Genomic DNA, 27,382 nt, shown 5'->3' on the forward strand with positions numbered 1-27,382 from the left:
GCTGTTAACTGTCAGTAGGAAACGAGTATTGATTTGCCCGAACAATGCGTTTCCAACATGTTGACTTTTTTGACAATAGAGTGCAACATTACCAAATAACTAACAGTGTTGCAAGATTTATTTATTGCTGGGTTGATTCTAACACTATATGTTAAATTAGTAAGGATGAAATATGCCTTGAAACATTATTTCGCAAATGGCTGAGCATTTTCTGAGTTTTGTTTTTTCTAGACAAGGTTGGGGGAAATCATGGTATAAGTTGTTTGATATAACTTTCGAAAGGAAACACCTAGCGCATGCAGAACATGTCTGTCCCACAGAGCGTGTCCTAAGGAACGCCGCCGTGCAAACCGCAGTCATTTTGCATGTTATTGTCAATAAAAATGTCAAAATTTTTCGTTTGTATACAAATCTACAAAATTTTCTAGAAGGAGTACCCATTGTTGTGGAAATGCCTTGTTTGGGCGAAACAAATATCCAATTGTTAGTTAACAGCTAAAACACTGTCTTTTAATCTAATAATATAGCGACAGGGTCCCCTGTGTTCAAATTATAGTGTGTCCCTAAACTTTCTGGTAAAACTGTAATTCTCCCACACGTGCTCTTGCAACAAATGTGTGCTTCCTACGAACTGGCTGCCACGTGGCTATGCAGTGAGTCAGCAGGAGGTTACGAATACACCGCTCGGAGCGTGCATGTGCATGTCGACTGCCGGCCCCACTGGGAGTGGGACATATTGAATACGTGTTCAGGACATATTACCACTGTATGGTAGCACTGTGCAATTTGCAAGGAAAAACAGCTTCTGTGACTTATGCTCTAACCCTCGTAATGAATCTATTATTTTCTCTAGCTTAGCTCGGCACGTGTTGTTCATTTTCAGTGGCATTATTCCACATTTTCGTAGATCATGGGATGTATATCTTAATACCGTAGTCTTTAAATAATAATAATAATAATAATAATAATAATAATAATAATAATAATAATAATAATAATAATAATTGTTACGGGGTTACCCGTGGAGCAAAAAGAGGTTAAAGAAGGTGGCGGGGTGAATGGGTCTATCTACAATTTCAAAGTTGAGTTAAAACTTTAAAAGGTTATATTTCTTTTCCAAAAACAAACTTAACACTATTTTACAATGAAGCATCAGGTACAAAAGCAATCTTGAAACAAGATTAAGAAAGTCCAAGATTAGTGATTTTACAATGCTGGGCTTCACGCCCCTAGTTTTACAATTTTACAAAAGGAAGAGGTATTATTTAGTGAGGGGCAGAAATCCCCTAATTCAAGAGCATTTGCTTCCTAAATACAATATCTGGCCTTTCAGAGGCACTCTTTAAAATAATCAAAACCTGAAAAAAGGGCTAACAGGCTCTCCAACATTCATCCAATTTTAACCACCCGCTTAAGGCAACCTTACACACAATTCTAACACTCTCTGGCCTTCCATGGCCCAACTTACAAATTGAAACAGGGGTATCTCGTACCCAACCTACGGGGCCTTTGCGAAAAAGTACAAGTTAAGCAAACGGCCCGAAACACAAACTGAAAGGAGGCGTACACTGCACTCCCAGATATTGAAAATTAAAACCTACAGGGCTCTAGGCCGATGAAACAGGGGCTATTCCCAAACTACTGAGGTGATTGGCATAGAAATTACTTTTTAACACATTACAGAAGGAAAAACAGTTACAAAACGTAGTCACCTCAAACCAAGACGAAGGGGAGCTCGAGAGGGTAACTCACTCTCTATTCCCGATTTATAATCAAAGATTATAGTGTGTCCCTAAACTTTCTGGTAAAACTGTAATTCTCCCACACGTGCTCTTGCAACAAATGTGTGCTTTCTACGAACTGGCCACCACGTGGCTATGCAGTGAGTCAGCAGGAGGTTACGAATACACCGCTCGGAGCGTGCATGTGCATGTCGACTGCCGGCCCCACTGGGAGCGGGACATATTGAATACGTGTTCAGGACATATTACCACTGTATGGTAGCACTGTGCAATTTGCAAGGAAAAACAGCTTCTGTGACTTATGCCCTAACCCTCGTAATGAATCTATTATTTTCTCTAGCTTAGCTCGGCACGTGTAGGTTACATGGTTAAAGATTCAGACTTTCCCCTTGGAATAATTTGCGGAGGTAGCAAGAAAGAATAAAGTATGTGGCCATTACCTTATAGATGTTCTAGCTGCTGAAGAAAGAGGCCTCCTGCTTAAACACACACACTCAGCTAGACGACGATCAATTGGCCAAGAAACGTGAAAAGCTGCAGTGTATAAACCCTGAGGGAAGGTTCGAGATCATTCAAGACTTAACCAGCCACACCCTCTCAATTTAATTGGTTAATCTCAATGTTACACTCAGAATCGAACAAGAAGCCTGTGATAGGTTGAAAATTAATTACATAAATTTTTCATTGGCCAGATTCAAAACTGGCGGAAAGAAAAAGGAAGTATTGCCAACTCAGAGATAAATGAATCAGTTAAGGAAAACCTAGGAATATGAAACTTCTTTAAATTATAATTTCTTTCGCCTTGCTCCAGGGTGCATGATCATAGTTTTCATGGTAGTGCCATCTGTGGAAAAATGTCCAAACTTCTTGATGAATGGCATACAAAACAAGGAGAAATTCACTGAGTTTAGGAAACTGCACAATAACAAAATTACTGAATATTTCGGTGGTGACATCTTCTGATTAAAGTTCTAAGTTCCTGTTGTAGTAGTTTCCACTTTTGTTCGATAGAGGAGTTCATTAAGGCGCTTATTTTGAATGCGCGGCGTTGGGATGTACCCCTTCCGGTACAACAACAACAACAACAACATCAATAATAATAATAATAATAATAATAATAATAATAATAATAATAATAATAATGGCTCTGGAATGTAGTAGTAGGTCGAATATTCGAACCTCTTTTGTAATGTAATGCACGATATGATGCTGTTGTTGGGTTGGTGGAAGTTTTATATCAAAACGTAGAACGAACACCCTTCCCCATATCCGAGGCGTTGCTAAACTTTAGGCCCTATAGCGCCCAAATCATTCGTTTCCAGACATGAGTAGCCCCCTTGAAAAAAGATCACACTGCCGTCCCGCACAACGTGCTGAGCGTTGTCGATGTTGTTTTGAATCACTCAGTGTGTATAGGGACATCAGCTGGCTTCTCTCTCACGAGTGCACTGGGCTATCATTAGTCAGTATCAGAGCCGGGCTGAGTAGCTCAGACGGTAGAGTGCTGGCCTTCTGGCTCAAGATGGCGGATGCTATCCTGGCTCAATCCGATGGTGCTCGTATTATTATTATTATTATTATTATTATTATTATTATTATTATTTGCTAGTTGGTTTACGTCGCACCGACACAGACAGGTCTTATGGCGACGATGGGACAGGGAAGGGCTAGGAGTGGGAAGGAAGTGGCCGTGGCCTTAATTAAGGTACAGCCTCAGCATTTACCTGGTGTGAAAATGGGAAACCACGGAAAACCATCTTCAGGGTTGCCGACTGTGGGGTTCGAACCTACTATCTCCCGAATACTGAATACTAGCCGCACTTAAGCGACTGCAGCTATCGAGCTCGGTGGTGCTCATATTTGAAGGTGCACAACTCTTGTACACCAGCCTCGTGTCGGTAGATTTTGCGGCAAGAAAAACAACTCCCGCGGAACTAAATTCAGGCACCTTGGCGTCTCCGAAAACCAAAGTAGTTACTGGGACCTAAAACCATTAAAATTATTAATTTTGATCAATGTCAGACTGACTTTGGACACAATAAGTACCTTGGGCTCTTCTTTCAACGTGTCTCTAAAATGAGGCAATTTCTTCTTCTTCTTTTTCTTCTGGTGGCAACTCCTCACAGAAGTTTGGCGACCATCACAGAGTAATCTTTCCTACTTTGTGTTTACCGTACCAAGTTGCCGCATCGTGAATATCGAGCCACCGCTGGAGGTTCCGTGTACAGGATAATCTCCATCTACGATTCCTTTCTATTTTGCCTTGTATGTTCAACTGTAAACAAATCTCTCAAAGTTTCCTACGCTATAAGTTACGTGAAATCACACTAGTTAACTATGCTATTGTACAAAACCGTTCTCTTAATGAAGTACCAATTGAAACGATATAAAATGAGAAACTACGAGTAATATAAATGTATAATGTTATCCACGTGCGTTTTTCTTAAAATTCCACTTTTAAGAAATTTATTGAACAAATTAACAACCTTTCTAGAAAAGAGAAATGAAGAAACCAAAAATGTTTGTTCCAAAAATCTCGAACGACACCTTCAAATGAACTAACAAGAATGGTACTGAAAGTATGTCATGTCGGAAAAATGAAGGATGGACAGTAGATCATTTTTTGTCCAGCTCTTTGGCTGAATAATAGGAGTCGTGCCCTTGGGTTTGATTCTCAACTATGTCAGGTTCTTGCCGGGCCGAGTGGCTCAGACGGTTGGCGCACTGGCCTTTTGACCCCAACTTGGCAGGTTCGATCCTGGCTCAGTCCAGTGGTATTTGAAGGTGCTCAAATAAGTCAGCCTTGTGTCGGTAGATTTAATGGCACATAAAAGAACTCCTGCGGGACTAAATTCCGCCACTTCGGCGTCTCCGAAAACCGTAAAAATGGTTAGCATGACGTAAAGCAAATAACATTATTATTATTATTATTATTATTATTATTATTATTATTGTTACCGTGTTTTGGTGGTAGGTAGAGGTGTAAGAAGCTGCGGGCGTGAATGGGTCTCAAACTACGGAATCAAAGTTAATGTAAAATTTAACAAGGTTATATTTTCTTTTCAAGATTAAGTAATAACAAAGAACAGGTACTTAGTAGCCGAAACACAATTTGAAATGTACAATTACAGGGATTACAGAATTTGGGCTTCGAGCCCTGAGTTCACAATTCTTGAGCAACTAGCCCAACTTTCCGATATACAAATTTTAACAAAGGGGCAGAAGACCCCAATCAAACCCTGGAGCACTTGCTCCAAATTACACAGTAAAGCCTCCTCGAGGCATACAACACTCCGTTTCCAAAAGAGCCACTCGCTCTTTAATTTAAGCCTCTCACAGGCCACACCAAACTCCACCTTCAAGCTGTCCTCAACGGACATAAACACAGGGGTAAAATACCCAATCTACTGAGGTCTATTAAATGAAAAGCAGGTTAATTAAATGACCTCTAAAACAATTTGAGAGGAGGCGAACTTGCACTCCTAATACACTTTGATTAAGACCTACTTGGCCCTAGGCCGTTAATACAAGGGCTAATCCCATACTAAAGAGGTGACTTAAGAAGAGAACAATTTGTTTTACGTTAACGAAGAATAGATTGAGAAAACTAAGTTCACCTCACAACAATATGAGTGGGAGCTCGAGAGGGTTAGCACTCTCTATCCCAGTATGAAGCTTTAAAAGAGAATATATGAAAAGAGTAGTTACATTTTAGGAAAAGGTTACATGGTTGAACGCTTAGAACCCGCCCCGAAAGTTAAACTGCTGAGCTAGCAAAGAAAGAAGTTATTAATCGGCCATTACCTTGTTGTTGACCGCTGCCGAAGAAAGAGGCGCTTCCCGCCTCCTGCTATGTACTTAACACACTGAAAGATGGAACAGAAGTGGCTCTGAGACCCAAAAATCAGCAGTTTATATCCTCTCGCGGAAGGTTCTAGGCGTTAGGGGAAAGAAAACACCCGCCCACAATACTTTTATTGGGTAGGACCCCGCAACCGATACAAGTTGGGGGAAGATACACCAGATTGGTCAGAAATTAATAGAAGAATTTCGGGATTGGATACATTCATAACAAGGGGAAGAAAGGGGTAAATATTGCCAACTTAAACAATGACAGAAAGAAATTTAACAAAGAACAAACTCTTGAAATTAAATTTTCTCCAAAAAAGTAGTTCTTTGACTCCTCACTAGGTTGCACTATTGTTGATCTTCAGTAGTGTCCTCTAGAAGAGAAAGTTCACACTTCTTACTTCAAGTGAAACAAAACCACATCAAAAATGACACAGTTCAAAAACTAAAAATTTTCCACGTGGTGACATCTTTTGAGAAAGTAGAGAATTAATAGCGTAGATAAAGTTCAGACTTCCTCCAGCAGAGGAGTTTCAACTGGCGCACATTTTAAATTAGCGGAGTGGAGGTGTACCGCCCGGTACAATTATTATTATTATTATTATGTCGGGTTCATTGCTGTAGGCTATATTGTGATATTTTCTGGCTCGGGGAGTGGATGTTTCTGTTTATCTCGACGCACTACTCCCCATATACGCGTAACACACCACACAATCAAACAGCACAGAAAGACGTAGTAATCAATACATCCCTCCAAGTATCAGGAGCGGCATCCAGCCGCAAAACAGGGTCAAGTTCATATGTGTATCACAGTTCACACCCGTGATTCGATCAATGTGTGGGAAAAGGGGCGGGAGAACAAGAATACGGAAGGTAAGTCCAGTGCGAATTTATAATTTATTTATTATTATTTATTATTGCACAGTTGGTACAACATCCCAGCTACTGTATAATTGATAAGCGCCGCTCACTTGTGACTGTCAAGTCAATAAAGACAATATCAGTAATCATTATCCGTATAAGCTTACATATTTATCATGGGATAATACCATGTTTTATCTGATCATCGATACGAAAGTGATGTTTATCTGAAGACTCTTCAGACTGCGCATAATGTAATCAACTAACTGATCTTAATCAAATTTTCTGTTTCATCATGCACTGCTATAGAATACAGTATCACGCCGGGTTAATCCGCGTGGACAGTACAGCGCTGCTCTTTTCAGCCAAACGACGAGGAAATACGCAGTATAATAAACGCACTGAAAAATATTAGTAGTAAGGACTGCTGTGATGTAGACAACAATCTGATAAAGAAAGCATCTGCTCACTTAGTCCCACCTATAACAAATTTGGTCAATAAATCCATATCTGAGATCAAAGTCACTAAGAAACTTAAAATATCAAAACTAGTACATGTTTCTAAAGGAGGTGATACATTTGAGCTTGATAATCACATAACTATCTCGACTGTTCCATTCCTTCTTTAAAAATTTAGAAATAGGAGTTAAAGACAATTACTGAAGTTATTTGAGAGCCATAACTTCTTATACCAGTACCAGTACCGGCTTTTTAAAGAATTCAAGTACATACAGTGCTGTTGAAGATATAATTAAATAACAATTACAAGAAGCCTTAGAGTTAGATCAGTTAGGATTAGGTTTACTCATCCATCTCAAAAAGGGCATTTGATACAATTCAGCAAAGCAGTTTACTTAGAAAACTGGGAGCAGTAGGTATAATGGATGTAACTTTAGATTGGTTCAAAAAATATCTCGTATATTGGGAGCAGTATGTCATTTACATGAAGACTAGTAACACTCTTCACATGGTCTGCCACAGGGATCAGTTTCGGGCCCATTGCTCTTTTTAAGTGTTACCAGTGGTATTAGCCATTTAAGCCTAAGTGGTGGATTACCACTGTTTGCAGATTTCTATACCAGTGACAATGTACATGACGCAGATATGAAGCATAACATATATTTAATTGAAACCTGGCATTATAAGAATAGATTAACAATTAACTTGACAAAAATGTTGTATTATATTTCATAAACGTAGTTTCTCCTCTGTTTTGGACGTTCCTTTAATATTTTTTTGGATAATCAGTACCGCGAGGACAAGAAGCAGCTAAATTCTTAGGTCTGATTGTAAATTAAATATGAAATTATCATGTTAATTCTATCTGAGGCAAGATAATCCCAGTTACTCGTGTGTTAAACAGATTACAAAACAAACTTTCCCGTGGATTATAGATAAGTGTCTATTATGCAATTACTGAAAGCCATCAACTTATATGATTCACATCAGGGTTTGTTGCTATAGATAATTATTCTAAAATATTGAGATATTATAAGAAAGAGCACTGAAAATAATTTTAACTTGCCTATGTTACACCAACTTCAGAAGCATACAAACTCTTCAGGATCTTGTCAAGTAACGACCTTCGGCAGAAGCGTCAGTAACCATGATGTTCAAAATCAAGCACAGCTCAAGTCACACTAACGTGTATTCAGATTTACACAAGTACAACACGAGGAACATCAATGAAATTCACCGTAAAACTACACATTCCTGCGAACACGGTATCAGTAGCCTACATTATAACACTATTCGACTATTCTACACAACAAATTGCTTGAAAATATACAGGAAGCTAACTCCCTGAAGATGTTCACAACTCAAATGAACACGTAATGGAATATTATTACTGTACTAACTAATATATCCGAACTTCGCTACGGAATTCTGCATTATACACGAATTTCTAGCTAAAGTACTTTACACGTTGTGAGCAAGATTTTATTAAATTAAAAAAATACCACGGATAAGTTGTCTTACGTTGTTTCTCGTGTAAAGTTCGGGTTGGGGAGTTTCGGTTATAATGGCAGGATCCCTTCTCTCTTGCCAGTCACAATCGAGTTGAACAGTTTTCATTGTAATGGCAACCCCCCTTACCTACTGCCAGTCGCAATCAGGTTGAGGAGTTTTCATTATAATCTTAAGCCCCCTTGCCTACTGTCAGTCACAAACGAATTAGAGTGTTTTCATTATAATGGCAGTCCCCCTTGCCTATTGTCAGTCATAATCGAACTGGGGTGTTTTCATTATAATGACAGGCGCCCTTTCCTATTGCCGGTCACAGCTGAGTTGGGGAGTTCTCATTGTAATGGCATATCATCTTTCCTACTGCCAGTCACTGTCGAATCAATGGACAGATGCATTCTGATGGTGAAATTTATTTCAACCAACGGGGCGCGAACCAGTTAACCACAGTGATTTGACTCTATAAAGATGATGGCCACCAGGCAGACTGTTGTTGGGAGTAAGGGCTGTTAGACCCTGTGTTTTCAAGCTATATGTAATAGAACATCTCGAATGTTTATTCACACGGATTCCTCCATGTCCTTCTGCCAATTATCTAAGGTCGGCACCACTGACGATTACGCCCAGCTCTTACGGTCGGATCCCTTCCCTGACACTAACCCCATGTGTGCTCTTGGTGAGTAGATTAAAAAAAAATGAAACGGCGTATGACTTTTAGTGCCGGGAGTGTCCGAGGACAAGTTCGGCTCGCAAGATGCAGGTCTTTTGATATGACACCCGTAGGTGATGAGGTGATGAGGATCAAATGATGCTATTTTTTTTTTTTTTTTTGCTATTTTGCTTAACGTCGCACAGACACAGACATGTCTTATGTCGACGATGGGATAGGAATGGTCTAGGAAGTGGAAGGGAGCGACCGTGGCCTTAATTAAGGTACAGCCCCGGCATTTGCCTGGTGTGAAAATGGGAAACCACGGAAAACCATCTTCAGAGCTGCCGACAGTGGGGCTCGAACCCACTATCTCCCGATTACTGGATACTGGCCGCACTTAAGCGACTGCAGCTATCGAGCTCGGTGATCAAATGATGAAGACGACACATACACCCAGCCCCCGTGCCAGCGGACTTAACCAATGATGGTTCAAATTCCCGACCCTGCCGGGAATCGAACCCGGAACTCCCGTGACCAAAGGCCAGCACGCTAACCATTTAGCCATGGAGCTCGAGGAAGATGAATCGAACCCAGGACCCGATGAACAGAAGACCACTTCGCTGATCAGTCAGCCAAGTGGCCGGACAGTTCTTTTAACACAGATATGATAGGGCTGGTTGTTTGTTTTAAGGCACGAACTCTGCACGACCTTGTATCGACCAAATAGCATACGACTGCGAGGTGTGTGGAAAGTTCTGTATGTGTTACTAATTACCACAGGTGCTCCAAGGCCATGGCTCATCCTAGACGTTTGGTCGCTACGGCTGTTGTCATCAGAAGGGCCCGGGATTTTACGAAGTAATAACATGCTCCTTAACTGGTTCATCATGACCATTGTTATTTCACACACACATCTTGGTCATGGACCCCAGAATGCGTTATTTCTAACAAGGGAAGCTATCGGATCTCACGACGATAATCGACAGGAAAGAGCTAGGAGTGGGGAGGAAGCAGTCGTGGCCTTAATTAAAAATTTGCCTGGTGTGAAAATGGTAAACCACTGAAAATCATCTTCAGGGCTGCGCACAGTGAGGTTCGAAACCAGTACTTCCCGAATGACAGCTGACAAGCACAGCCATTAGTTCGGTCCTTGCCTTTGTGGATAGGCCGACCCCGTGGTGTAGGGGTAACGTGCCCCGGGTTCGATTCTCGGCCAGGTCAGGGATTTTTCTCTCGACCTGAGGGCTGATTCGAGGTCCACTTAGCCTAAGTGATTAGAAGTGAGGAGCTATCTGACGGTGAGATAGCGGTGCCGGTCTCTAAAGCCCAGAATAACGGCCGAGAGAATGTGTCGTGCTAACCACATGTCCCTTCGTAATCTGCAGGCCTTCGGGCTGAGCAGCTGTCGCTGGGCAGGCCAAAGCCCTTTCAAGGGCGTTAAGTGCCGTGGGGTTTGGTTTTATTAACAAATTGAGCCGAATTTTACGAATGGATGCCGTTCCTGACGCAAACCCTACTTCGATGGATGAATTCACTTGTCAGTGTTTCTATGGTGGTTGGTATGCCTTCGCTGAAGAGACCAAGTGTTTACAGAGGACTATGACTTCTGGTATGGGCTAGACCATGTTTATTACTTTCATTTTCTTGTCTCCGTCTCACTCGCGGCTTTGGCAATATGAAAGTGACTCTCCACCTGTTGCCATTTCTTGATGGATACAGTACTTTTTGTATCCATCTGTTGGCACAGGCCCGAGCAAAATATAGCTTCCACCGAAGTCCCAGTCACTATGGAAGCTGCTGGGATATGGGTGGTGCTAGGTAATGACATTCACAGCACGACCAGTGTGTCTGATGTTATGAAAGGTGTTGCTCATAGAGCCAATCATGCTGCAATAGCCCTTTCTGGTCCAGTGAGGAAAGCAATGGTAAACTACCTCACCCCTCGTCTTGTGTACTACGTCTCACCTTGATGCAGCCATTAGTTTTTACGGTTTTCCTATAACTGCATAGCCTTTGGTGGTGCTATTTGAGGATCCAACCAGCCTCTGGGCTGATGATCTAACAGACATGACCAAATTACTGGAGAATAAATACGCCGTAGAATATCACACTTGACGAGAAATTTTACAATTTTAAATATTTTTTCTCATATTTAAGAATATAAATACCGAGGTCGGTAGCTGCAGTCGCTTAAGTGCGGCCAGTAACCAGTATTCGGGAGATAGTGGGTTCGAACCCCACTGTCGGCAGCCCTGAAGATGGTTTTCAGTGGTTTACCATTTTCACACCAGGCAAATACTGGGCTGTAACAATTAAGTCCACGGCTGCTTCCTTCCCACTTCTAGCTCTTTTCTGTCCCATCGTCGCCATAAGACCTCTCTGTGTCGGTGCAACGTAAAGTAACTTGTAAAAAAATAATCATGTGCGTAATTACTTCCAAGTACATCATTAGTTTATGTTCCGGTAGAAAACAAACGTGGAAGAATGGTGGCGACATTTCGTACTGTTATACTCATTTCTTGTTTACCTCGTTATTGATATTTGCACTTTAGGTATTGCACCACAAAATTGAAAACCCTTCACATGATAGTACACCGTGCTTCTTAGAAGAATGGAATATATTGCCTATCAACCTTGAACTACTTAACGAGATTGCTAACTAGAAGGACGCGTATTTCAGCTGTATTAATGCCTGAAAAAGTTTCAGGTAACTTAGTCTACATTCAACAAATTTTCGTTCTTATTACTTCAACTTGTTCATTACGAACTTGGGAATATTTAGATACGTATTTGTCGTCTATTGAAATGTATTTGCTTTACCATAATGAAGTAACCTTTAGTTTGCTCAAGATTTCTGGATTCTCTCGGCTGTTATTCTTGGCTTTTTAGACCGGGGCCACTATCTCACCGTCAGATAGCTCCTCGATTATAGTCACGTAGGCTGAGTGGACCTCGAAACAACCCTCAGATCCAGGCAAAAATCCTAATCTGGCCGGGAATCGAACCCAGAACCTCCGCTACACGCTACTCCTACACCGTGCGGCCGGCAATTTTCTCTCAAATAGAGTTCCTTCGTAGGGTAACAAAATTATAAATGTGTGTCTAATGTGGACTCCACGAATTAGCAAAGAAAACTTCATTTCTTATGATTTATGATAATTGCTTTGTCGTAATAAATAGAGTGCGGAATCTTGCTACGATTTGAGAAGAAAAAAAACGCAAACTCATCTCAGGCCATGAAGGGCCTTGAAAGGGTGGAAGGTAAAGGCTTCCATTATCCTAATCTCGGCTCTTGGTGGGGTAGAGTGATTAGCTTTACGCCCAGCCATCTTTGCCGCCAGGAATTAAAATCTCTTACTCACTTTTGGTGTAGGCTGAGTGAACCTCAGGGCCTTGTGCACCTCCGGAAGAGGAAATCTCGTTCCTTACATTTTTCGATTGCGTGACGGGGAATTGAAACCTCGTCCTTCCAGGTGAAACGAGCACGCCTTTACCGACTGGGCCAGGCAGCTCCTTACGACAGTTTTTGCTAGTGGCTTTACGTCGCACCGACACAGATAGGTCTTATGGCGACGATGGGATAAGAAGAGGCCAAGAGTTGGAAGGAAGCGGCCGTGGCCTCAATTAAGGTACAGCCCCAGTATTTGCCTGGTGTGAAAATGGTAAACCACTGAAAACCATTTTCAGGGCTGCCGGCAGTGGGATTCGAACCCAGTATATCCCGGATGCAAGGTCACAAATGCGCGCTCCTAACCGCACGGCCAATTCGCTCGGTCTTTGCGATTTTAGTACAGTGGATTATTTTATTGTCGTAAGAAACTGATATACCGAACGAGTTGGCCTCGCGTTTAGGGTCGCGAGGTTGTGCACTTGCATTCGGGAGATACCCACCGTAGGCATCCCTGAAGATAAATTTCTGTGGTTTCCAATATTCACGCAAGGCTGTACCTTAATTAAGGCCACGGTCACCATCTTCCGTATCCTAGCCCTTTCCTATCCCTGCTTCGCCGAAAACCTTCGCTGTGTTAGTGCGAATATAAACCACTAGAAAAAAGTGATGAATGTTCTGAAACTATCTACTCACAAGTAGCTATGTGCTTGTATTCGGGAGATTGTGAGTTCTAACTCCACTGTTGACAGTTAACATGATCTCCATTTGGGGATTCTTTTACTCCGTAAATTTGGAAGCAATCCTTAGGCTGGCAATGAATATTTGTTCTATTCGTTGTTGTCCTCAACTTGTTCTAGTTTGTGCATAAAATTATTGTTGAATTGTTTAAAACATGTCCGTTTTTTAGTGTTACTTGTGGGACGAACACGCATTTTTCGAGGTTTCTTCATCTCTGTGCTTTTTATTCAGATTATTACTTTTCTTATTCACCGGTCGCTTCTGCCCTTTGACATCGGACGCAGTCTATTATTCAGGGGTTTATTTTGTTCTGCTTCCCTGTTTCTGTAGCGTGGTACATCATAACTGATTCCATTTGAGGCTCATAGTACAGTAGATGATGGTTGTTCAATGTATGGACTTGGTGTTATTTCTCCCGGCTAATAATAATGTTATTGGTTTTACGTCCCATTAACTACCTTTTATTGTTTTCGGGTACGCTGAGGTGCCGGAATTTCGTCCCCCAGGAGTTCTTCAACGTGTCGATAAATCTACCTGTCGTATTGGAGTACCTTCAAGTGCCACCGGGCTGAGCAGGGATGGAACCCGCTAAGTTGGCTTCTGCTATCTGAGCCTCTCCGTCCTGTCTTTATCCCATTACTAGGTCTTGGCAGAAACTTAAGAAATCTTTTAAATTACGAGAAGAACATTCAATACTGTAGTTAATGGGATAATCAAATAGTACGGGGAATCACAAACGTGCTCTGTTTACAGGTTGAAATCACTGAACTTAGAAACTGCCCTGAGAAAAACTCACACCCTAACGAAAACCATGTCTTAACACATTAATAACGCCACAATAATCAACCGGGGGGTAGAAAGTTAACTTAAGTAATCGATACCTAAAAAGTTAACTTTAGTAAACATTACCTAAAATAGCTCACATTAGTAATCGATACCTTCAAAACGTTAACTTTAGTAATCGATACCTTCAAAATGTTAACTTTAGTGATCGATACCTTCAAAAGGTTCACTTTGTAATCCGATACCTTCAAAAGGTTAACTTTAGTAACCGATACCTTCAAAACGTTGACTTAGTAATCGATACGTTTAAAAGGTTAACTTTGGTAATCGATACCTTCAAAAGGTTAACTTTAGTAATCGATACCTTCAAAACGTTGGCTTAGTAACCGATACATTTAAAATGTTAACTTTAGTAATCGATACCTTCAAAAATTCACTTTAGTAATCGAAACCTTCAAAATGTTAACTTTAGTAATCGATACCTTCAAAACGTTGACTTAGTAAACGATACATTTAAAAGGTTACTTTTAGTAATCGATACCTTCAAAAATTCACTTCAGAATTCGATACTTTCAAAAAGTTTCCTTTAGTAATCGGTACCTTATAAATGCTAACTATAGTTATCGATACCTTCAGAAAGTTCACTTTAATAATAATCGGTACCTTTAAAACGTTAACTTTAGTAATCGATACCTTCAAAAATTTAAATTTAGTCATCGGTACCTTCAAAACGTTCACTTTAGTAATCGATACTTAAAATTAACTTCAGTAATCGATACCTAAGAATCTCATATTAGCAATAGATACCTTCAAAAATACAGTTCAGTAATCGATACCTTCAAAAAGTTTACTTTAGTAATCGACACCTTCAAAGTTCACTTTAGTAATCGATACCTTCAAAACGTTCACTTTAGTGATCGATACCTTCAAAACAGTTTACTAATCAATACCCATTACCATTTCACTTTAGTAATCGACAGTGGCGGCTCGTGACAAAATTTTTAGGGGGTTCACAACATTTTTGTTCATGTCTCAAATCAGCAAAAAAGTAACATAGGTACATAAATCATTTCACTAACAGTTCCTTGTACGGTTCCTTCTTCACAAATACTTTGGTAGAACCCCTGTAACCGAGGATAAATTTTATACGAGACTAATTTGTTAGTGTAGAACAAAAGTAAAATTCACAATAACTTTACTACACTGAGATTATTGAAAGATGCGAGTACTATTCTTGGTTTTCAAACAGCACGAATTTCACCTGGGTGTTAGTGTAGAACCAAACCAAACCTCATGGCCTACCAAGCGACTGCTGATCAGCCCGGTGGTCTGCAGATTACGAGGTGTCGTGTGGTTAGCACGACGAATCCTCTCGGCCGTTATTCTTGGCTTTTTTGACCGCCATCTCACCGTCAGATAGCTCCTCAATTGTAATCACGTAGACTGAGTGGACCTCGAACCAGCCCTCAGATCCAGGTTAAAATCCCTGGCCTGGCCGGGAATCGAACCCGGGGCCTCCGGGTAAGAGGAAGGCACGCTACCCCTACACCGCGGGCAGGCTGTCTTAGTGTAGAACAGTAGCAAAATTCATAATAGCTTTACTGCACTGCGAACACTGAAGGATGCGAGCACTATTCCTGGTTTTTAAACAGCACGAAGTTCACCTGGATATGACGAGAAGCATAGAAGGAATGTGTACCGCATTTACCGGTAAATTTTTTTAAATAATTATTTCCGAATTGACCCCAATAGTCTCCACATTATCTCGGTTAGTCAGGTTCTACTGTTTCACATGGTAATTATTCTCATTTTGAAAATTATAGCCACTACTCTAAACAATTTAGCATGCAGTACAACCAACAATACTAGATCATGCTTATTTAAATGATAGGATTTAGATTAGCAACTCACGTAAATACTGATTATTTGTACAGGAAAGCAATCCTTCTGTCCTTCAATCGCGCAAATTTCTCAATCACTTTACGATTGAAGTCACTGATGATGTTGACAAATCTCTTCTCAATAGCAAGCATAGCCAGCGCTGACAGTCGTTCTCCAGTCATGGTGTTCCTCAGAAACGTTTTAATTCGTATTCAAAGTAGAAAAACACCTCTCGGGCTCCGCTGTCGTAATTGGGGTTGTGACAACAATTCGGAGTAATTCGCATACTTGTGGAAATGTGTCCCTATCTAGTTCATTGTCAAGCAGAAACTGCAACATGAAAATGGCCCCATCATCTTTCTGAAAGCCATTTCTCATATACAATACTTCTAGTTCAGTCTTCAGCTGTGTCTTATTTAGGCAGGGATACATATGCGCCACTGCATTCAGTTCTCTTTCTGGAAAAGAGTCTGAATAGACACCAAAATGCCTATTCAGAATTAGGGTACTAGCGAAATCTGCCGGTAATGTAATGCAATAGTAGCTCCTGGGAAGCTGTGGCTAAAGGGGAGGTGGCGGACCCTTGTGGTCAACTGTAATACTGCCACTGGGTTGAGGGTGGCTCTAGACGACAAGGCACGTATCTTACCGTGCTCCTCGCTAATGGGAATATCAGTGCAGAAAACCATGACGTCATCTGCTTTGCGCATGCGTATAGTCTTCAGCACAATAGCGCATTATCCAGTGTGCTCGCTGCACTGTCAGTCAAAACAAACAACTGTCGGTGTAACGGAGCTACGATATAAGTCGATTGTCGAATGCTTTCGATCGATTGTCGAAATCAGGTCGAAAGAAAAGAATGAATGCGTAAATATGTAATAAAACTGGGTGTTCGCGTGCTCCTGTGCTCCTGAGAGCCCACCGCCACTGGTAATCGATACCTAAAAAGCTCACATTAATAATCGATACCTTCAGTTTACTTTAGTAATCGATGCCTAAAATCTTTAGTAATCGAAATAGAAAAAATCTCACTTTAGCGATCGATACCTTCAAAGAGTTTACTTTAGTAATCAATAACTCAAACTATAGTAACACAACTATAGTAATCGATCACTTAAAAATCACTTAAGTAATCGATTCCTTCAAGCATCAGTTTCTGTCAAGTTAGGTCCTTCCTCCTCAGTATGGAGTGAAGCTTCCTCATGTTTCCCTAATAAGGAATATGCGGACATTCATCTTTCACCACGGCAAGGTGCGTCTTGGCCAGTTTAAAAGATCGAAGTGAAAAAACAAAAATAGCCTAAAATGGACTTAATTTATTTGCCCATCGAACTATTTGATTTATGTATGGGATAAAGCGTCTGCTCGTAGACTGAAGTGTCCTAAATTTCTCGACTATCCCACGGGGAATCGAACCCATGCCCATCCAGGTTATTAATGCTGATAGAAGAACAATATTAATTGCCAAATGATCTTTCGACAGAGAAATAGTATTTTATAATCCCTTCCTTTGTCCTGTGATCGTATGTTAGTCAGTTCCTGAGGCTATAGTAGAGACTAGCTGCATATCGCCGCTGCCGGGACAAAACATTCTATGTGAAATATTTTAGCTTAAAACTTTGTCCGGTAAGGTTCTGTCATCTGTGTGAATATTGTCAAGGCATTCTCGCTCTTCATAATGCATGTGCTGCGGGTCAGTATATCTCCAAAAATATTATCACATAGGAGGTTTTGTCCCGGCAACGACAATAAAGTAGAAGGAAATATTTCCCCCAGTTTGCTTTGAAAGTGGAATGAATACCTTCATATCCTAAACTGAATTGTGAGTCATGTCGAAAGAATGGAGTAAGACACAAAGCTATTGGTGGTGATCTCACATAGCTATATAACTTGTACTATACTGTGCGCTGACCTTTCGCTGGATCTCATTCGTCTGCGAAGTCTCAACGTGATGTCATTCGTATAGTGCGTAGATCGAAATCTCTACCAGTCAAGGACAATATTGTTTCCTTCGTATACGTGAGTTCCACAGGTCATCAAATGATAGAACAAGGAATGCAAAGTTGAATTATTCATTCTTGAGACATGACGAATAACTACAGCGAATCAATCATTTGCCTTCCGTGATCACATTCACAGAAAAGAATAGAATGCCTCGCATTCCCTTTCATAGAAAATGAGAGATAATACTGTGTTCAGGAACTTGCTTCTCTTCTCTGAACGCTGGCGTATGTGGCGGCTTATAACTGATGTTTGAACACTGAACCCTTAACATTTCGAAAATTAAAGCGGTTAGTTTCCAAGTAGTGACTAATATTGAAGACTTTCGTCTAGACCGTGGCATTGTATGGAATGAAACATGGACGATAATTAGCTCAGAAAGGAAGATAATAGAAGCTTTTGAAATGTGGTGTTACAGAATATCCACGAATGGAGAGGTACTGAATCGAACTGGTGAGAGGAGCTCGATTTGGCTAAATTTGACGAGAAGAGGAGATAGAATGATAGGACACAACTTAAGAAACCCAGGACTTGTTCAGTTCGGTTTTGAGGGAAATGTAGGTGCTAAGAAGAGGGACACCAAGGTATGAATATGACAAGCAGATTAGAGCAGATAGAGCCTCCGTGGCTCAGGCGGCACGCGCCTATCACTCACCGCTGGGTTCCGTGGTTCAAATTCCGGTCACCCGATGTGAGATTTGTGCTGAACAAGGCGGAAGTGAGACAGGTTTTTCACCGGATGCTCCGGTTTTCCCTGTCACCTCTCATTTCAGCAACACTTTCCAATATAATTTCATTTCATGTGTCAGTCATTAATCATTGAACCAGAGAAGTGCGGGAGGTTTCGGCAGCCAGCACAATTCCTATCCTCGCCCCTATAATAGCCGCTTGGGTCTCGTGCTTTCAGGATCTACAGTTCCGTGCACTAAGAGTGTATAATAATAATAATAATAATAATAATAATAATAATAATAATAATAATAATAATAATAATAATAATAATAATAATGGCCTCGACATCATTTCAAACGAGCCTTAAGGACGATAGTGTTTCTGGACTTGACAGTAAATGTATACACACAGTTTTGTCTGATATAGGCGAGCAAAGTAACCTCCGTAGAGGACATGGAGGTCCTTGGAGGAGTAAAATGCGTTTCCGAAAACCGTGGGACGTAAAGCTAATAACACTTTTATTATTAGGAGTAGAATATAATGGAATCCATTACCGGTAACCTCAAAGCTAGGTGGGGTGGAGCGGTTTGCTGTATGCCCGGCCACCTTTGCCCTAGTAATATCCAAGTTTTAATTTAAACACCAATCAATCAAGCAATCAAGCAATCAATCAATCAATCAATCAATCAATCAATCAATCAATCAATCAATCAATCATCATTGATTTGCATTTAGGGTAGTCGCCATTTCACAACTTCATAGAAGTCTTGTTGTAGCCACTCACAATCCAATAATAAGATGTGTCATGTGTGTCATCATAACGCAGGGAAGATATAAATCTGAAGCAGGAATTCATTGTCCGTTGTATCTTTTTCATTTGTTCGTTAGTTGCATCAATGACTGCAGCATCGCAGTAATAGCATATTGGAAGATGTAATTCTTTTTTAAGCCTGACTTTCGTAGTAAATGGGTATATGTTTTGATGGTATTTCCGAGGATGGCTTGTTGCTTGTTGTTTTAAGGGGCCTAACATCGAAGGTCACATGCCCTCCGAGGATGGAGTTAAACATATACTCTGATATAAATACGAGTGACATGTTCATTGCACTTTAGATTCTCATTTATAACGACACTTAGATTATTTACAGAACTTTTGTATGGAAGTTTGCTGTCAAATAGAATGGCTGAAGGGATATCTAAAGTTTTTGTCAAGTTTATTCATTTCGACCGGGCGATTTGTCCATAGGGGCACATAGCTTGCAATTGGGAGACAGTGGGTTCAAATCACACTGTCGGGCAGCACTGAAAATGGTTTTACGTGGTTTACCATGTTCATACATATCCCAACATCGCCATAAGATATATCTGTGTCAGTGTCACTTGAAGCAATATGTTAAAAATATATATTATATATTAATTTCGAGTTTTTGAGAAATGCTACAATATAGATTTTTCTGAAGCATATGATGGTATCTTTTGTAGGTCAGCATTCGTGCGCCTCTGTGGGGTAATGGTTAGTGTGATTAGCTGCCACCCCCCAGAGGCCCGGGTTCGATTCCCGACTCTGCCACGAAATTTGAAAATTGGTACGAGGGCTGGAACGGGGTCCACTCATACTCGGGAGGTCAACTGAGTAAAGAGGGTTCGATTCCCACATCAGCCGTCCTCGAAGTGGATTTCCGTGGTTTCTCTTCCAGGCAAATGCCCGGATGGAACCTAACTTAAGTCCACGACCACTTCCGTCCCTCTTCCTTGTCTATCTATTTCAATCTTCCTATTTCTCCTGATCGGTATAGCAGGTGAGGCCGCCTGAGATGAGGTACTGGTCCTCATCCCTAGTTGTATCTCGACCAAAAGTCTTACACTCCAAGATACTATCCTTGAGCGAGGGATCCCACCTCTACCGCCTCAAGGGCAGTGTCCTGGAGCTTCAGACTCTGGGCCGGAGGATACAACTGGGGAGGATGACCAATACCTCGCCCAGGCGGCCTCACCTGCTATGCTGAACAGGGGCCTTTCGGGGGGATGGGAAGATTGGAAGGGATAGAGAAGGAAGTGGGAAGGAAGCGGCCGTGGCCTTAAGTTAGGTACCATCCCGGCATTTGCCTGGAGGAGAAGTGGGAAACCACGGAAAACCACTTCCAGGATGGCTGAGGTGGGAATCCAACCCACCTCTACTCAGTTGACCTCCCGAGGCTGAGTGGACCCCGTTCCAGCCCTCGTACCACTTTTCAAATTTCGTGGCAGAGCCGGGAATCGAACCCGGGGGTGGCAGCTAATCACACTAACCACTACACCACAGAGGCGATGTTAGAGAGGTACGAGATAAATACTTGTAACGAAGTCTGATTTAATTATTTTACGGCAAATTGATTATTACCTTTAAATTTTGGATATTTATGTTAATTAGTTATTCTCTGATGTGTTAGTGAAATCTGATAAAATCTGTAATAAGATGTATAGCTTACTATACCACACGAATTCTGCCTGGCTGTGTGGCTCAGACAGTTGAGACGCTGGCCTTCTGACCCCATCTTGACAGATTCGATCCTGTCTTAGGCCGGTGGTATTTGAAGGTGCTCAAATACGTCAGCCTGGTGTTGGTAAATTTACTGGCACGTAAAAGAACTCCTTCGGGACTAAATTCTGGCACGAGGGCGTCTTCGAAAACCGTAAAAGTAGTTAGTGAGACGTAAAGCCAATAGCATTATTATTATTATTATTATTACGCACGAATTCTGATTTTTTAAACGGAATAAAATTTCTGGAGGCGCCGGGTATCGATCCCGGTACCTCTCACATGCTAAGCGAGCGCTCTACCATCTGAGCTACGCCCCCAGTACGCTCAACTGTGTAATTGTATGCGTATTGTGCAAAATTTTAGTTGAATGGACCACATCCAGATGGAGTAGTCCTTAATGTATTCACCACACTTTCACCAAACAGGTTCCGTGCGGTCATGTTTAACTGGAGTAATTCACATTAAGACCTCAAATGAGCTCCGCGCTATAAATATATGGGGATGGCCCAGTCGAATGACTGCAAACAGGCTGTGCATTATCATTAGAACAGATGTAGGATGTAGTAGTTAGGTAGAAGTGAACAGATTAGCACAGGATAGGCTGGCATGGAGAGCTGAATCAAACCAGTCTACGGATTGATGACTCAAACAACAACATTGTACCCATTTAGATCATCATCATCATCATCATCATCATCATCATCATCTGTTTACCCTCCAGGTTCGGTTTTTCCCTCGGACTCAGCGAGGGATCCCACCTCTACCGCCTCAAGGGCAGTGTCCTGGAGCTTCAGACTCTTGGTCGGGGATACAACTGGGGAGTAGGACCAGTACCTCGCCCAGGCGGCCTCACCTGCTATGGTGAACAGGGGCCTTGTAGGGGGATGGGAAGATTGGAAGGGATAGGGAAGGAAGCGGTCGTGGCCTTAAGTTAGGTACCATCCCGGCATTCGCCTGGAGGAGAAGTGGGAAACCGCGGAAAACCACTTCGAGGATGGCTGAGGTGGGAATCGAACCCACCTCTACTCAGTTGACCTCCCGAGGCTGAGTGGACCCAGTTCCAACCCTCGTACCACTTTTCAAATTTCGTGGCAGAGCCGGGAATCGAACCCGGACCTCCGGGGGTGGCAGCTAATCACGCTAACCACCACACCACAGAGGCGGCCCCCATTTAGATCAACCTAGCGAAAGATCGATAAGATAGGTGTCCACCACGCTATAGACAGCATTTTAAGTACTGAACCGTGATAATAGCTTCTAACACGTTTCATTCATTCGTCTTGAAAAATCTGCTGACTTTGTTGAGGATGGAACATACGATATCGAGGACAAGACGCTAACACTTTAATTAGTGACCAACGACACTGTCGCACGGAGGTTGCAGGAGCCATGAAGCTCCCTAGATTCTCTCAACACACTTTCCTATTTGTTAAACTCGATTCATCACTGAGGAGGATGTTGCAGCATTGCTCCTGTGTCGTGATCTCGAGGAAACTGCAGGCGGATTCTCTGACGTAGAGTGTCAACTGAGGGTCACTGAAAAGTCTTCCTAAGAACAGGTTTGCTTCGTCAAGTCGTCTCCTTGTTACCTACTCACTAATGTTGACATTACAGACTCCAGCATAGCTTCAACAAGTTTCTTAGTCCCACGACTAGTTCATCTACGATTTTAAAATCAAATTGACTTTAAAAAAATGTATTTTACATTCAACAGACCTTCAGGCACGGTGCAGAGAGAAAGAGAAACTGAGGAAGAGTGATAGAGGATTAGTTGCCACTGAAATACACATCCCTCAAGACAGAAAATGCATTAAAAATGAAAATGCGTATGACTTTTAGTGCCGGGAGTGTCCGAGGACATGTTTGGCTCACCAGGTGCAAGTCTTTTGATTTGACTCCCGTAGGCGACCTGCGCGTGGTGATGAGGATGAAATAATGATGAAGACGACACATACACCCAGCCTTCGAGCCAGAAAATTTACCAATGATGGTTAAAATTCCCGACCCTGCCGGGAATCGAACCCAGAACCCCCGTGATCAAAACGACAGCTCGCTAACCATTTTGCCATGGAGCTGCACATCATTTGAACGTAGCTGGAATTAAGTTCATTTTTAAATAATTTTAATTTCGTTTAGAGCCATTAGCGACCAAGTCAAGTAACTGGTAATACATTTCTTGAAGCCTCCTTTGCATCTCAAAATCGCTGCATTATTTCCCTAGAAGTCTGTCTTCTTCAATCCTTTTCTCTTTCTTTCTTGATCTGTTTAACCTCCAGGGCTGTTTTTTTCCCTCGTATTCAGCGTGAGATTCCACCTCTACCGCCCCAAGGGCAGTGTCCTGGAGCTTCAGACTTTGGGTCGAGTTATACAACTGGGGAGGATGACTGGTACCTCGCCCAGGAGGCCTCACCTTCTATGCTGAAAAGGGGTCTTGTGGGGGAATGGGAAGATTGGAAGGTATATACAAGGAAGAGGGAAGGAAGCGGCTTGGTTTCCACTTCTCCTCCAGGCAAATGCCGGGATGGTACTTAACTTAAGGCTACGGCCACTTCCTTCCCTCTTCCTTGTCTATTCCTTCCAATATTCCCATCCCTCACAAGGCCGCTGTTTAGCATAGCAGGTGAGGCTGCCTGGGCGTGGTATTAGTCATCATCCCCAGTTGTATCCCCCGACCCAGAGTCTGAAGCTCCAGGACACAGTCCTGGAGGCGGTAGAGGTGGGATTCCTCGCTGACTTCGGGTGAAAAACCAACCCTGGAGGGTAAACAGATAAATAATAATAATAAGAAGAAGAACATTTCTCATCATAAAGGAGACTGTATACCCATGTATCAATTTATTGAAGTACAGAAAAAAAAAAAAAAGCAAATCATCTCCGTACAGGCCATGAAACCTCAGGGTCATATGTACCTCCGGAAGTGGAAATATAGTTTCTTGAATTTTTTGACCTCCTGAGGGTGGAAATCTTTTTTGACCTCCCGACGTTGGAAATCGAACCCATGTCCTTCCTGGTGAACCGAGCATGGCCTTACCGCCTCGGCCAGGCAGCCCGCATTGAAATACAGTACACTATATTGTAGGTACAGTATTATACCATGCTGATGTTACGGCTGCGGTGATCTAACCACAGTATATTAATATCGTTCTTAAAGTGAACAATGGAATACCTGATGCACCAGCAAACTGCTTCTGGTTAAGATCAGGGATTGCAAATGGATTTTCAGTTTGATTATTGTCGGTAGAAACTCACATAAGGTTTCAGTATTGTGCTCGTAGCATCAGAGATGGATTGTTTCTTCATGCCTTAAATCTGATTAAAATTTATAAATGTTTCTATAACAACGGAGGGGGTTTCAGGCAGGTAAGCCCCCCCCCCCTCTGCCTACGCCACTAGGTTTTCAATCTTTCTTTATCCGTTTACACTCCAGGGTTGGTTTTTCCCTCGGACTCAGCGAGGGATCCCATCTCAAGGGCAGTGTCCTGGAGTGTGAGTCTTTGGGTCTGGGATACAACTGGATAGGAGGACCAGTACCTCGTCCACGCTGCCTCATCTGCTCTGTTGAAGATGGGTCTTGTGGGGATGGGAAGATTGGAAGGGATCGACAAGGAAGAGGGAAGGAAGTGACCGTGGCCTTAAGTTAGGTACCAATCCGGCATTTACCTGGAGAAGAAGTGGGTAACCACGAAAAACCGCTTAGAGGATGGCTGAGGAGGTAATCGAACCCCCTTTACTCAGTTGACCTTTCGAAGCTGAGTGGACCCCGTTCTAGACCTCGTGACACTTTTCAAATTTCGAGGCAGAGCCGCGAATCGAACTCGGGCCTTCGGAGGTGGCAGCCAATCACACTAACACCATAGAGGCGGACTGCCACTGGGTTTTACTGTATGTACAAATATTGCTATAAGTTCGCCTCTGTGGTGCGGTGGTTAGTGTTATTAGCTGCCACCCCCCGAAGCCAGGGTTCGATTCCCGGCTCTGCCACGACATTTGAGAAGTGGTACGATGGCTGGAACGGGGTCCACTCAGCTTCGGGAGGTCAGCTCAGTACAGTGGGGTTTGATTCCCACCTCAGCCATCTTCGAAGTGTTTTTTCGTGGTTTCCCACTTCTCCAGGCAAATGTTGGGATAGTACCTACCTAACTTCAGGCCAGGGCCGCTTCCTTCCCTCTTCCTTGTCTATCCCTTCCAATCTTCCCTTCCTCCCACAAGTCCCCTGTTCAGCATAGCAGGTGAGGCCGATTGGACGAGGTACTGGTCATCTTTGCCAGTTTTATCCCCCGACCTAAAATCTCATGCTCCAGGATACTGCCCTTGAGGCAGTAGAGGTGGGATCCCTCGCTGTGTTCAAGGGAAAAACCAACCCTGGGGGATAACCGGATTAAGAAAGAAAGAAAGAAAGAAAGAAAGAAAGAAAGAAAGAGAGAAGGATTACTATTTGGCAGAATGAGATGTTTAGTATCGTTGAGTTTATGGCGTCTTAATTGATCACCCTACCAAGTTTAATTGAAATCGGTCCGGTTCAAGCCAAACCGTTCCCTTGTCACTTCAGTTATCATGTATTAAGAGGCGGCCGGAGCTGGAACGGCCGGCCACCAGCTCAGTAGTTGTTGTAACATGGGTCAAAAGTTTCTAAGAGTTTTTATAAGGAAACGGAACAAGGTAAAATTATTTTGTTTTTATAGCGCACGGTAGTCTGTGATACACTTTTCATTAGTGCAAAAACATTTCAAAAAGAAATGCAAATATAGTTATAAAATGGTAATTAAAATAACGAATTTCCATATGAAATTGAGCTCTGAACCGTGGTTTTCCTAAACTTGTTTTAAGTCAAGATGGTGTTCAAACTGGAAGCAAACTATACCGTAGCGAAGTTTATATTTTTCTCTAAGGGGCTACTTTAACATACTTCAAAATTAGGGTTTCTTTATATATTTAATCGTGATTTTAATAAAGCTCTGCTTATTGACTTCCGAGTGTCGGCGGAATTCTAGTGCTGGTAGTTCAGCCAGTTTCCGTCAGATGCCGCAGCGCCTTGTCCTTGAAGAGGGATGATGACAGATTAGCTCTTACCCACGCAGAGATGTGGTGAGCGAGATCTTCAGCTGCTATCAGTCGCTTCCTCACCCTTGCTTCAAAACAAGCGGCAGTGGACACGCTGACAATACTTTGTTACTCGCTAGTTGTGGTATGACCTTTCAATAGCACGTTATATTTTGTCGTGTTTTATTATGCCGTATCTTTTTACCGAGTGCAATGGAATGGCAAAATGTTTGATTTGTAATAAGACATTAAACTGTATTAAAAATGTTAACACTGGGCGAGCTGGCCGTGCGGTTAGAGGCGCGCGGCTGTGAGCTTGCATCCCGGAGATAGTGGGTTTGAATCCCACTGTCGTCAGCCCTGAAGATGGTTTTACGTGGTTTCCCATTTTCACACCAGGCAAATGCTGGGGCTGTGCCTTAAGGCCGCGGCCGCTTCCTTCCACCTCATAGGCCTTTCCTATCCCATCGTCGCCATAAGACATATCTGTGTCGGTGCGACGTAAAACCACTAGCAAAAAAAAAAATATAACATTCATGGACATTATTCTTTAAAACACGCCGAAGAATATGACAAATATGTTGGTGAAGAACACCATGAAATTGCGAATGAAACTAGAACAGCTGCCTTATCTGAGGTAGGTGTTATCCGACTTTATTGAATTGTCTTTGTTATATTAGTGACGCAATGATGTTTACTATTCTAACTAAGACAATTAACTTATTTTTATTGGTAATTGTAGGTCGGAGGTGAATAGGTCGGAGGTGAATCGTCAGTTCGAATAAGCTACGACATATCTCACTAAAAGAATGGCTAAGTGGCGTAACGTTACAGAAAGAGATGTAGTAATGGTTGAGAATCCGCATACTGAATAGTAGTTGCTACTAATGTTTCTGTATTATCTCTGTGTGTATACATTTATAAAACTATTTTAAGGTTTAGTAGAATAAGAATAAATTGCTGCAAATATATGTTGTTCCTCTTTCAGTTGTAGCCTATTACAATATGGGCAGTGGCGGTTCTAGATACTTAAAACCCGAGCTCGATAACTGCAGTCGCTAAAGTGCGGCCAGTATCCAGTATTCAGGAGATAACAGGTTCGAACCCCACTGTCGGCAGCCCTGAAGATGGTTTTCCGTGGTTTCCCATTTTTACACCAAGCAAATGCTGGGGCTGTACCTTAATTGAATCGATTATTTCAGAAACAAGTCAAGCGCCAACTCTGTCATTTTTGGGAAAATGAAAGAAACTGTCTAGCATCAGACAATATGTTACGGTAAGCAGGC

The 27,382-nt window shown here is 42.1% G+C and overlaps 1 protein-coding gene and 1 non-coding gene across 8 annotated transcripts in view; both read right to left on the bottom strand.

The window, feature by feature from the left end:
- LOC136872018 (uncharacterized) overlaps nt 1-27,382 on the bottom strand; it is an 811,539-nt gene that overhangs the window by 542,766 nt on the left and 241,391 nt on the right. The window lies entirely within an intron of this gene.
- TRNAA-AGC (transfer RNA alanine (anticodon AGC)) lies at nt 21,301-21,373 on the bottom strand. The gene has a single exon. It is a non-coding gene; the product is annotated as a tRNA-Ala (tRNA).

The sequence above is a fragment of the Anabrus simplex genome, chromosome 4 (genome assembly GCF_040414725.1).
Source record: "Anabrus simplex isolate iqAnaSimp1 chromosome 4, ASM4041472v1, whole genome shotgun sequence".
NCBI lineage: Eukaryota > Metazoa > Arthropoda > Insecta > Orthoptera > Tettigoniidae > Anabrus > Anabrus simplex.